This window comes from Carassius auratus, chromosome 40 (genome assembly GCF_003368295.1).
Source record: "Carassius auratus strain Wakin chromosome 40, ASM336829v1, whole genome shotgun sequence".
Lineage (NCBI taxonomy): Eukaryota > Metazoa > Chordata > Actinopteri > Cypriniformes > Cyprinidae > Carassius > Carassius auratus.
Window position 1 is genome coordinate 20,352,591 of NC_039282.1, and position 9,020 is coordinate 20,361,610.

Below are 9,020 nucleotides of genomic sequence, written 5' to 3' on the forward strand. Positions count from 1 at the left end.
TTCAGTAAGAACCTTCAGAATATAGATATGAATATAACCCTAAGTTTTGGTGTATGTAAGTACTGCAGAAGTGTAGAAAAAAAACATACATTTAGAAATATGCATTTTCAGCATGTTTTTAAGGAATAAAATGCTATATAAATGAGTGTGAATGATATATGAACAAACACTTCAGTAAAGACCTTCAGAATATAGATATGAATATAACCCTAAGTTTTGGTGTATGTAAGTGCTGCAGAAGTGTAGAAACAAACTTACTGCCTTTAAAAATATGCATTTTCAGCATGTTTTTAAGGAATAAAATGCTATATAAATGAGTGTGAATGATATATGAACAAACACTTCAGTAAAAACCTTCAGAATATAGATATTAATATAACCCTAAGTTTTGGTGTATGTAAGTGCTGCAGAAGTGTAGAAAAAAAAACATACATTTAGAAATATGCATTTTCAGCATGTTTTTAGGAATAAAATGCTATATATAAATGAGTGTGAATGATATATGAACAAACCCTTCAGTAAAACCCTCAGAATATAGAGAGGAATAAAACTCTTAAGTTTTGGTGTGTGTAAGTAATGCTGAAGTGGAGATAAAACTCTAAATATATGTACTGTAATAGAAATATACAGACGCAAATAGATAAAGTGTAACCAACTAAACGATTTTGCCTGTAGTGCCTTGCCTTAAAGACATTTTTTCGAATTCATTTCTGAATCAGATTGGTTGGTGCCATCCTCCGATAAAAGATCTAGTGATATCATGAAGACTGATTTTAATAGTTAAACTAGAGTACTTACGGATGTTGTTCCATCTGCTCTGGACTTGTACAACACATTTGCCATCAACATCAGCTCCATCCTCAAGCTTTCCATTACCCGTATCCTGTAGGGATCTGTTCCTGTGCATCTGTAGGACAGTCAGAAGGGTGTAACTCAAGGGTGAAACTAGAATAAACATTGAATTTAATTTCTCAAACTCACCTGATATTCTTGTTTGTCAGTCGTCATGATAATCTGTGAAAGAACCAACTTATTTAAAACCACTGCACCAACTCTAAAACACAATCAAATGACTTTTGTCTTGCCTAAAATGTGCTCAAATTTGATTTTTAATATTCTTACCAGAGGCAGATAGACCAGCTTTATAAATACAACTCCATATGGCTACATTCACCATAGACAAAGGTTTTTATACTTCAGGAGTTACTACATACTACTGACAGGTTGCGATGTCTTCTGCATATTGAATGAACCATGCAATAGCTGAAAACGTTTAACAGACAACTCGAGTTGCACTTACTTCCCTCAGTGTTCTCTCATTTACTGCAGAGGATGCAATGCTGCATTTCTCCAAATCTGATGAAGAAACAAACTCATCCTGATCTCAGATTAACTGAAGGTGAGCACATTTTCATTTTCGGGTGTACTTTTCCTTTAAATGTGTTAACTGATGATATACGTGATAACAAATAACAAAGAGATGCATGAGTATTTGATGTTTTAATAACAGATTCCCATATACAAACTGGATATTGTGATATTGTTGGTCACATCACCAGACTCAGGCATATAACCGTGTGCTAAATGAAATCACATGCAGTGGAAGATAATCGATTTTAAAGAAAAACAGTGTGGAAGAATGGAAGCTACAACGAAATCATCCATTTCCATACGTCGATGAAGCGGGACGCTCTTGGATGCCTCCATCTGTTAGGATTCACACGCTACAGTAAGACAAAAGATCCATCAGAACTGAATGCATTTGCAAAAAAAAAGTGCAAGTAGCAAAAAATTAACCTAATGGATTGCATTGTTTAAAAAAGCACACAATAAAACTTTCCAACATCCACTAATTGGTCCATTTGCATTTCTCCAGTTAACAGCAAAGACAATCACAATGCTACAGCCGTACAAAACATAAATCCCAAAATATCTGAGATTAAAATGAACAATAAACACTTACAAAAAGACATAAACAATGAGAACTAAGTGTCAAGCATACATACCGTCTGAGCTAAAACACTGTTTTTATACACATAGTGTTCTGTAATTGGGTAGGAATGATGGCATAGGAGTTCATTAGCTTGGCCTTTGTCTAAAATACAAGCAAAGTTCTGCCTCTAGGAGAAGAAACATCCATGCCGGGATCACTAAAGCAGCCAAACCACATTTAAACCAGAACAATCACCTAAAAGACCAGGTTATGTAGTGTTGTTCCTCACAGACTTCTAGAAAAACTCCATGTCCTCAAATATGGCTAGTCGCTAACTTCAACCAATTTAATGCTATCAGTTGGTTTGAGGATTTAGATGCTTTAAATAAGAGCTTGTGAGAAAATAATCCATCCTTAAGGTGTGAGTTCACTGTCAGGAACACTAAAGAAACTCAAAACATTGCAGAACTTGCTTGAGAAACTGGTTTTAGTGACAATTTGAACAGTAATGACTGACAGTGTATGTGATATCCATTGATTTTGTTTTCTTCTCTGCCGGAGCAGTCAGAAATGTTTGTTAATGCAGGTTTGCACTGTTCGCTTAATGGCAAGAATCTTATTGACATATGTCAGTAGAAATTATATGACACTGTCCTTTTGAGAAGTCTGCACAACAAATCCCTAAAAACGCAATTCACATTGGCTCTCAGTAATCCGGACTCCTGAAAATGGTCCCTCCACGAGCTAAAATCAACCTGTAAATGTGCAAAATTTAGCAAGAGGCATAGCAGGTGTAAGGAACAGCACCTACTCCGTGCTACTATAGTAAAATGTGCTGCTTAAATGACAGAGAAGTTTCTCCCTTTCATTACATTCGACTTGTATGGAAGCTCATTTTTGTCAGGGAATAAAAAATTAAAAAAAGGTTACTGCGACTTTTTTTCTCAGAATTTACTTTATGGGGATCTCGCAATTTCATTGTTTGTTATGGAATTCTTAGTTTATAACTTGCAATTGTAACTTTTTTCTTGTTCTTCAAAATTCTGAATTTATATCTTGTGACTTTAACTTTTTTGGGAATTCTGAGTTTATATCACAATTGTAACTTTTTTCCTTTTCTCACAAATTTTACCTTTTTTGAGAATTCTTATCTTAAATCTCGTAATTTAAACTTTTGTTATTTTCGGAATTCTTAGTTTATATCTCTTAACTTTTACTTTTTTTTTTGGAATTCTGAGTTTATATCTCACAATTCTGACTTTTTTCCTAAAAATTACATAATTACTCTACACCTTGCACCTTTTTGTTTCCGCCACAGATAAAATTACATTTTTCTAAGAATTGTGAGAAAATAGTTAGAATTGGGAGTTTCTGAATTGGGAGATTTTTCATTTAAATTTGCAATAACCATTTTTATTTTTATTAATTGTGTACCCAAAAACAGGCTTCCACAGTCTTGCGTTCAACAAGGCAAAATTCAAGAGATCTGCTTTCAGGTCGGACTAGCTCTAAACAGTCACGTGAGAATGCCACAAACATCCGTTTTCATTCAGCGGTGACGTTGTTTGTTTAGCAAAAACTTAGTAAATATAGAAAATCTCACTTTTAAGGTTCATATACACGGCCTACCATTTGACACCATTTCTAGATGACACTAACCTGACCTCTCTATTAGCATCTGTAATCTATGAAGCAGATACCTCGAGTCTAGCGGTCGAACAAATGCACGTAACTCTCAGTTCAGGCCCGATGCCAAAGCAAAGGATGCACTTTCTCGGCCAGATCGCCACATGTAAAGCACTAGCACACTAGAACAAGAACTCGTCAATCCACATTCAATGCATCTGTCACTATGTACAATATAGGATCTTCATATATTAATTAGTTGAGTTCATAATTTCAATACATGTCCTCTGCTGTTATAGAATAGTCTGAATATGTACAATAGAAGACTCAATGATCAAATAAATAAATAGGAAATAAAAGGGCCGTGGCGTTTGCAGTTTATGAAGCCAGCAGGGTTTCTGCACAGTCCGTCTGCAGGAGAGAGCCGTGGTGCGTCGCAGCAGTGCATCATGGTCCCGGTTCGTGTGCAACTCAAGCTCAAGTGTGTGGTTTGGTGGGGATACAGTGGACGGGTGAATCATAACGCTGTGATGGACCGGCTCCGGATGCAGACACAGGAATTGGGAATGAGGCTTCGGCTATACCACGGTCCCGCTCGGAGAGTTTCCATTCTGTGCTGACAGCGGCTGAGACGGGAGCTAGTGGAAACACAGACCGGAAAAAACGTGAGTTAAAGTGAGAGCAGTGATGAAGTGACTTATATATATATATATATATAAAATCAAATACATTTTATTTTTAATAATAAAGTTTTGTGTAAAGTTCTGATTTTTAAAAAAAATAACTGAAGATACGATGAGAAAAACACTTGTATAACTGTGACCACTGAGAAGTTCTGTTTTCATATGGACTGCACAGTTTTCCCAGGTCTGGCCCAAGTGCAGATGAGTCCTTCCTGACACGCCGTGATGATGCAGTCGTTCATGAAGACCAGCACGGTCAGCCGCTCGTGGGCGATCTTCTTGCACACCAGCGGCTCCAGCAGCGGGCACCTCGTTCATCCGCGGACACAGAGTTGTTCCCAGCACTTTAGCCGCCATCTAGCCGGGAGCTGCGCGGCGCCACGTTAATCTTATCGTTGCTTTTGCTGATGTTCCCGAGGCTGTGATAGCGCTTGTGCTCCTTTTCTCCTCCCACCCCGGATTTATCTGATTTGCGCTCTTGTAGCGACAGCGTAGCGAAGCGGCCGATGCTAAACGGTGTGCTTCCCTCCACCTGTGCCAGCGCTCACGCCTGTGCCGCTGCTCTCCGTCGCCCCCTGGCTCTTGGAGGTGTTGGCGACGGCGGGATGTGGAAGGGAGTTGGAGCGCGACAGCCGAGCGAGGTAAAGGCAGCGGCAGCGTTGACGTCTGATGAGGGTTTGAGGGATGATGGTGACCTTCGACTCCGCTGCTTCCGCTCAACGCCGTGCTGCTAGGAATCGTAGGGCCGAATGTGTTCGTAATTGCGCGGGAGAGCGGAAGCCGCGGATACAGAACGTCGTCTGTCAGATCCCACAAACAGAACTGTGTGTCCTGGCCAACGGATCCGAAAACGGTACGTCACAGACGAAGCGCCTCCTTTGGAGCTGTGTCGCGAGAGACGCGAGAGCGTGCTGCTAGTTCGCACGCGGCCGAAGTGTAGCGCCCCCTGCTGGAGATCCTCCTCGCTCCCGCTGAGCTCCATCCGCTCGTCGTCCTCCAGGTGCGTCGTGAACGGGTCGAACGCTACGACGTTGACCCAGGACTTGTGCCCGTGTCCACGCGCCACCACACGACTCTCGGCGAACGACCAGACGGTCACTAAATCGTCTTCTCCTCCCGTTGCGAGATACTTCCCATCAGGGCTCCAGGAGACACAGAGAAGCCCGCCGAAGTAGCTCTTCATCACGCCCTGCAGCTCCATTGAGTCGAAGTGGAAGACGCGCAGGCAGCCGTCCTGACTGACGCAGGCCACGTGAACGCCGTCGGGCGAGAAGGCGAATTCGTTCAGCCCTCCCTCGCCGACCGCCCAGCGGAGCAGCGGGTTACGGGGCGTCTTGGTCTTGCAGGAGTAGACGGAGAAGCCCTCGCCCTGCCGGAGCAGACAGTACTGCGGCGCGGTGGTGCCACACGGGTGCTCCACATTATAGAGGTAGAGGTGACCGCTCGCATGAGACGCCAGGAAGAGGTTCTCCGACTTGGGCAGCCATTTGAGACACGTCACCTTTGATTTGTCTATCAGCCGCTGGAGAGAGATGATGTTACACGCCATCAGCATCAGAACCGATCAAAACTGACATTTACAATGTTACAAACATTTCGGTTTCAAATAAATGCTACTCTTTTGAACTTTCTATTCATCTGTGAATCCTGTAAAAATCAGTTTCCACAGAAATATTGAGAGCCACGACTGTTTTCAACATTGATAATATTCAGAAATGTTTTTAAATGATTCTGAAGATCATGTGACACTGAAGACTGGAGGAATGATGCTGAAAATACAGCGGAGCATCACCGAAATAAATTACACTTTAACACAGATTCACACAGAAAACAGCTGTTTTATATTATTATAATATTTCACTGTTTTTAATGTATTTTTGATCAAATAAATGCAGCCTTGGTGAGCTTTCATTTCAAAATATTAAAAATCTTACCAACCCCAAACTTTGTTAAATCACACACATCTCACCTTCATTATGTCTTGTGTAAAATCATAATCGTTCATTCTGTGGGTAAAATATTATTATTGGTCTGAAATATGAGCCAAATGGAGAGTCTGTTAATAAAGAGATTTTTTTTCACTATCAGCTAAACATGAAGAACTAATAAGAGCCACATCATTTCGTAAAAGTTACCTGTTCGGTTCAAACACAGATCAACTTTACAGTATATTGCTGTAAAACAAGGAACAGAGAGATCCTGAGTCACAGCTCTTTGTTTGAAGGGGTCCTGCGTTCCATTAGATTGACAAATTCAACTGCCACGAGGAAATTACCAAATGTGTGCGGCTGTTTGAGGAAGCATCTAAAGTGGGGTTCCTGTTTTCATGTTACTGGTTTAGAAACATGAGGAGCTTCTTAAATATCGCACACAGATCTAACAGACCACGGGTTGAGATTCAGAACAGGATTGTTGCTGTCCACAAAATACTTTACAATGTTGAATTGTTCAGCTTATTCTTAATGAAAAACATGTTGGTCATGAACACTAGGATGTGGTGTATGGTGTGTTCAGTACAGTAAACAGCAGGTCTCCGGTGATCATCTGATACAGCGATGCTTTGATCAGGTGTGAATGAGCATGACAGATGATGAGGAGACACACTCATCTGCTCACCTCCTCGTTAAAGAGCTTGCTGGTCTCCTTCTTGATGGGGTCGAGGTACTGCACCTGTCCAGCGGAGAAGCCCACGATCAGAGCCACGCTGTCAGCCGTGGCCGAATACTGGTTAAAGTCATGAACAGGTGGGCTGAGTTCCCTTATAGATGCGCTTGTCTATGGGCTTACTGAGATCCACTGCCTGCACACACACACACAAACATGCACAACACACACACACACACGCGCACATGCATACGCACACAAACAAACAAAAAAACATGCACACACACACAAACAAACAAACATGGGCACACACACACACACACACACACACAAACAAACAAACATGAGCACACACACACACACAAACAAACATGAGCACACACACACACAAAAACAAAAATGCACACAAACACAAACACAAACAAACAAACAAACAAACATGCGCACACACACACAAACAAAATGCACACACACAAACAAACAAACATGCACACCACACACACACACGCAAATAAAATGCACACAAACGCACACAACATGCATGAACACACACATGCAAAGATGTACAGACACACACACACACACAGACAGATACACGCACGCACACAGACACACACATAGATTCACACACACACACACACAAACAGAGAGAAACAGCAGTGTTATTTCTGTCATTAAGATTTATTAATATTTTTAATTAGTCTTCATTTTTAGATTTTTCATTTTAATTTACTTCTAAAATGTATATAACATTTTTACTACTTACATTTTAGTCATTTTGTTGACTTTGTTGTATTTTTTCTTTTATTTTTAAACCATTTAAATTAGTTTTTTGTCTCTTTATTGTCTATATAGTTTTTAGATACTTTAGCATGTAATTGCACATTCATAAAAAGCTAAACTGTGGTTTGCACGCTTAAAAAAAGAATCTCTTCCATGATTACAGGATGTACATCAGTTTACATTAGACTTTATTAAATTTAGTGCCTCGCTGCTGGTAATAAGCAACATATTTATGCAAACAATCATGGATGTGTTTACCTGAAACATTTGAGGTCGGCTGTTCATCTCAGTTTGTGAAGTTTGCTACTTGTTCAAAGAACATTAAAAGTAACGTTCCCATAATGTGTTACCAAAACGATTAAATGCAACATTGTAAATGATTAATTGTGTAACATATGAATGTATTTAATCAATCTGTAGGATTGGACGTTGAAAGAACAATGTTCCTCTGCTAAATGTTCCGAGAGCGTGTTTGTTGAATGTAAACACAGCGGATCTGTCATTCACACCCGTTCATTCAGATCCAGAGACGCTCGTACCTTCCTTGATGTCGTGTAGGTGTAGAAGTACAGTTCTCTGCCGATGTTGAAACACACTCGCTCCGAGTCTCGCTGGGGTCCTCGGGCTTCAGCTACCATCGACACCCGCAACCGGCGGCAGGAAGCCCGGAGAGGAGTTAGCGGCGGCCCCGGGCCCTGCACCAGCCCACACCGGCGCGCCAACCCGGCCCGCGCCCGCGCCCGCGCCCGGCCCCACCGTGACACCCGCCGAGGGGCCCCGCGGAAGCCCGGCCCGCTGCTGAGAGTCCGAGAGGGTGAGCAGCTGTAGAATCCCTCGCGGGTCGGAACTGTGATTTAATCTCATTGATATCCTTCAGAGCGCCTCCATCTGCGCCATCTTCAGTCCACGCGCACGCGCCGCACAGGAAGCGGCGCGCTCTGACCTGGAAATAATGAGGAAAAACTACAAGCGAAAATGGGAGCAGTGCTGAGGATGAGAGAGGATGAAGATGCTCCAGACACAGAGACACTGTGATCATCATCAGCATTTACTACAATCCCTCAATCATTACAAACTAAACACACACATCTATCTATCTATCTATCTACTCTATCTATCTATCTATCTATCTATCATCTATCTCTCTAACATAGCAAAAATATGTTCTTAGAATAATTTGCAAACGTTAACATTAAATTATGAAAACATTATTTCTGAGTAACTCTCAAAACATCCAGTGTTATCTATTTATTTAATGTATTGATTATGTATATCTTGGTTATGTGAATGTCAGAGAAGTCTTAACTGAATGTTAAAATGTAATGTTTGCAAACATGATGAGAATGTTACATTTGAGTTTGAAGTAGTGAATAGTAACACAAAAAAAAAAA

The 9,020-nt window shown here is 41.0% G+C and overlaps 1 long non-coding RNA gene and 1 pseudogene across 1 annotated transcript; both read right to left on the reverse strand.

Annotated features, from left to right (window-relative positions):
• Window positions 1-863: 863 nt before the first annotated feature.
• LOC113058839 (uncharacterized) lies at window positions 864-1,200 on the reverse strand. Its single transcript, XR_003278034.1, has 3 exons — window positions 1,123-1,200; window positions 982-1,014; window positions 864-907 (listed from the first exon to the last, which is right to left on the reverse strand). It is a non-coding gene; the product is annotated as an uncharacterized LOC113058839 (long non-coding RNA).
• A 281-nt stretch (window positions 1,201-1,481) lies between these two features.
• LOC113058958 (dystrophia myotonica WD repeat-containing protein-like) lies at window positions 1,482-8,267 on the reverse strand (annotated as a pseudogene).
• Between the last annotated feature and the right edge of the window lie 753 nt (window positions 8,268-9,020).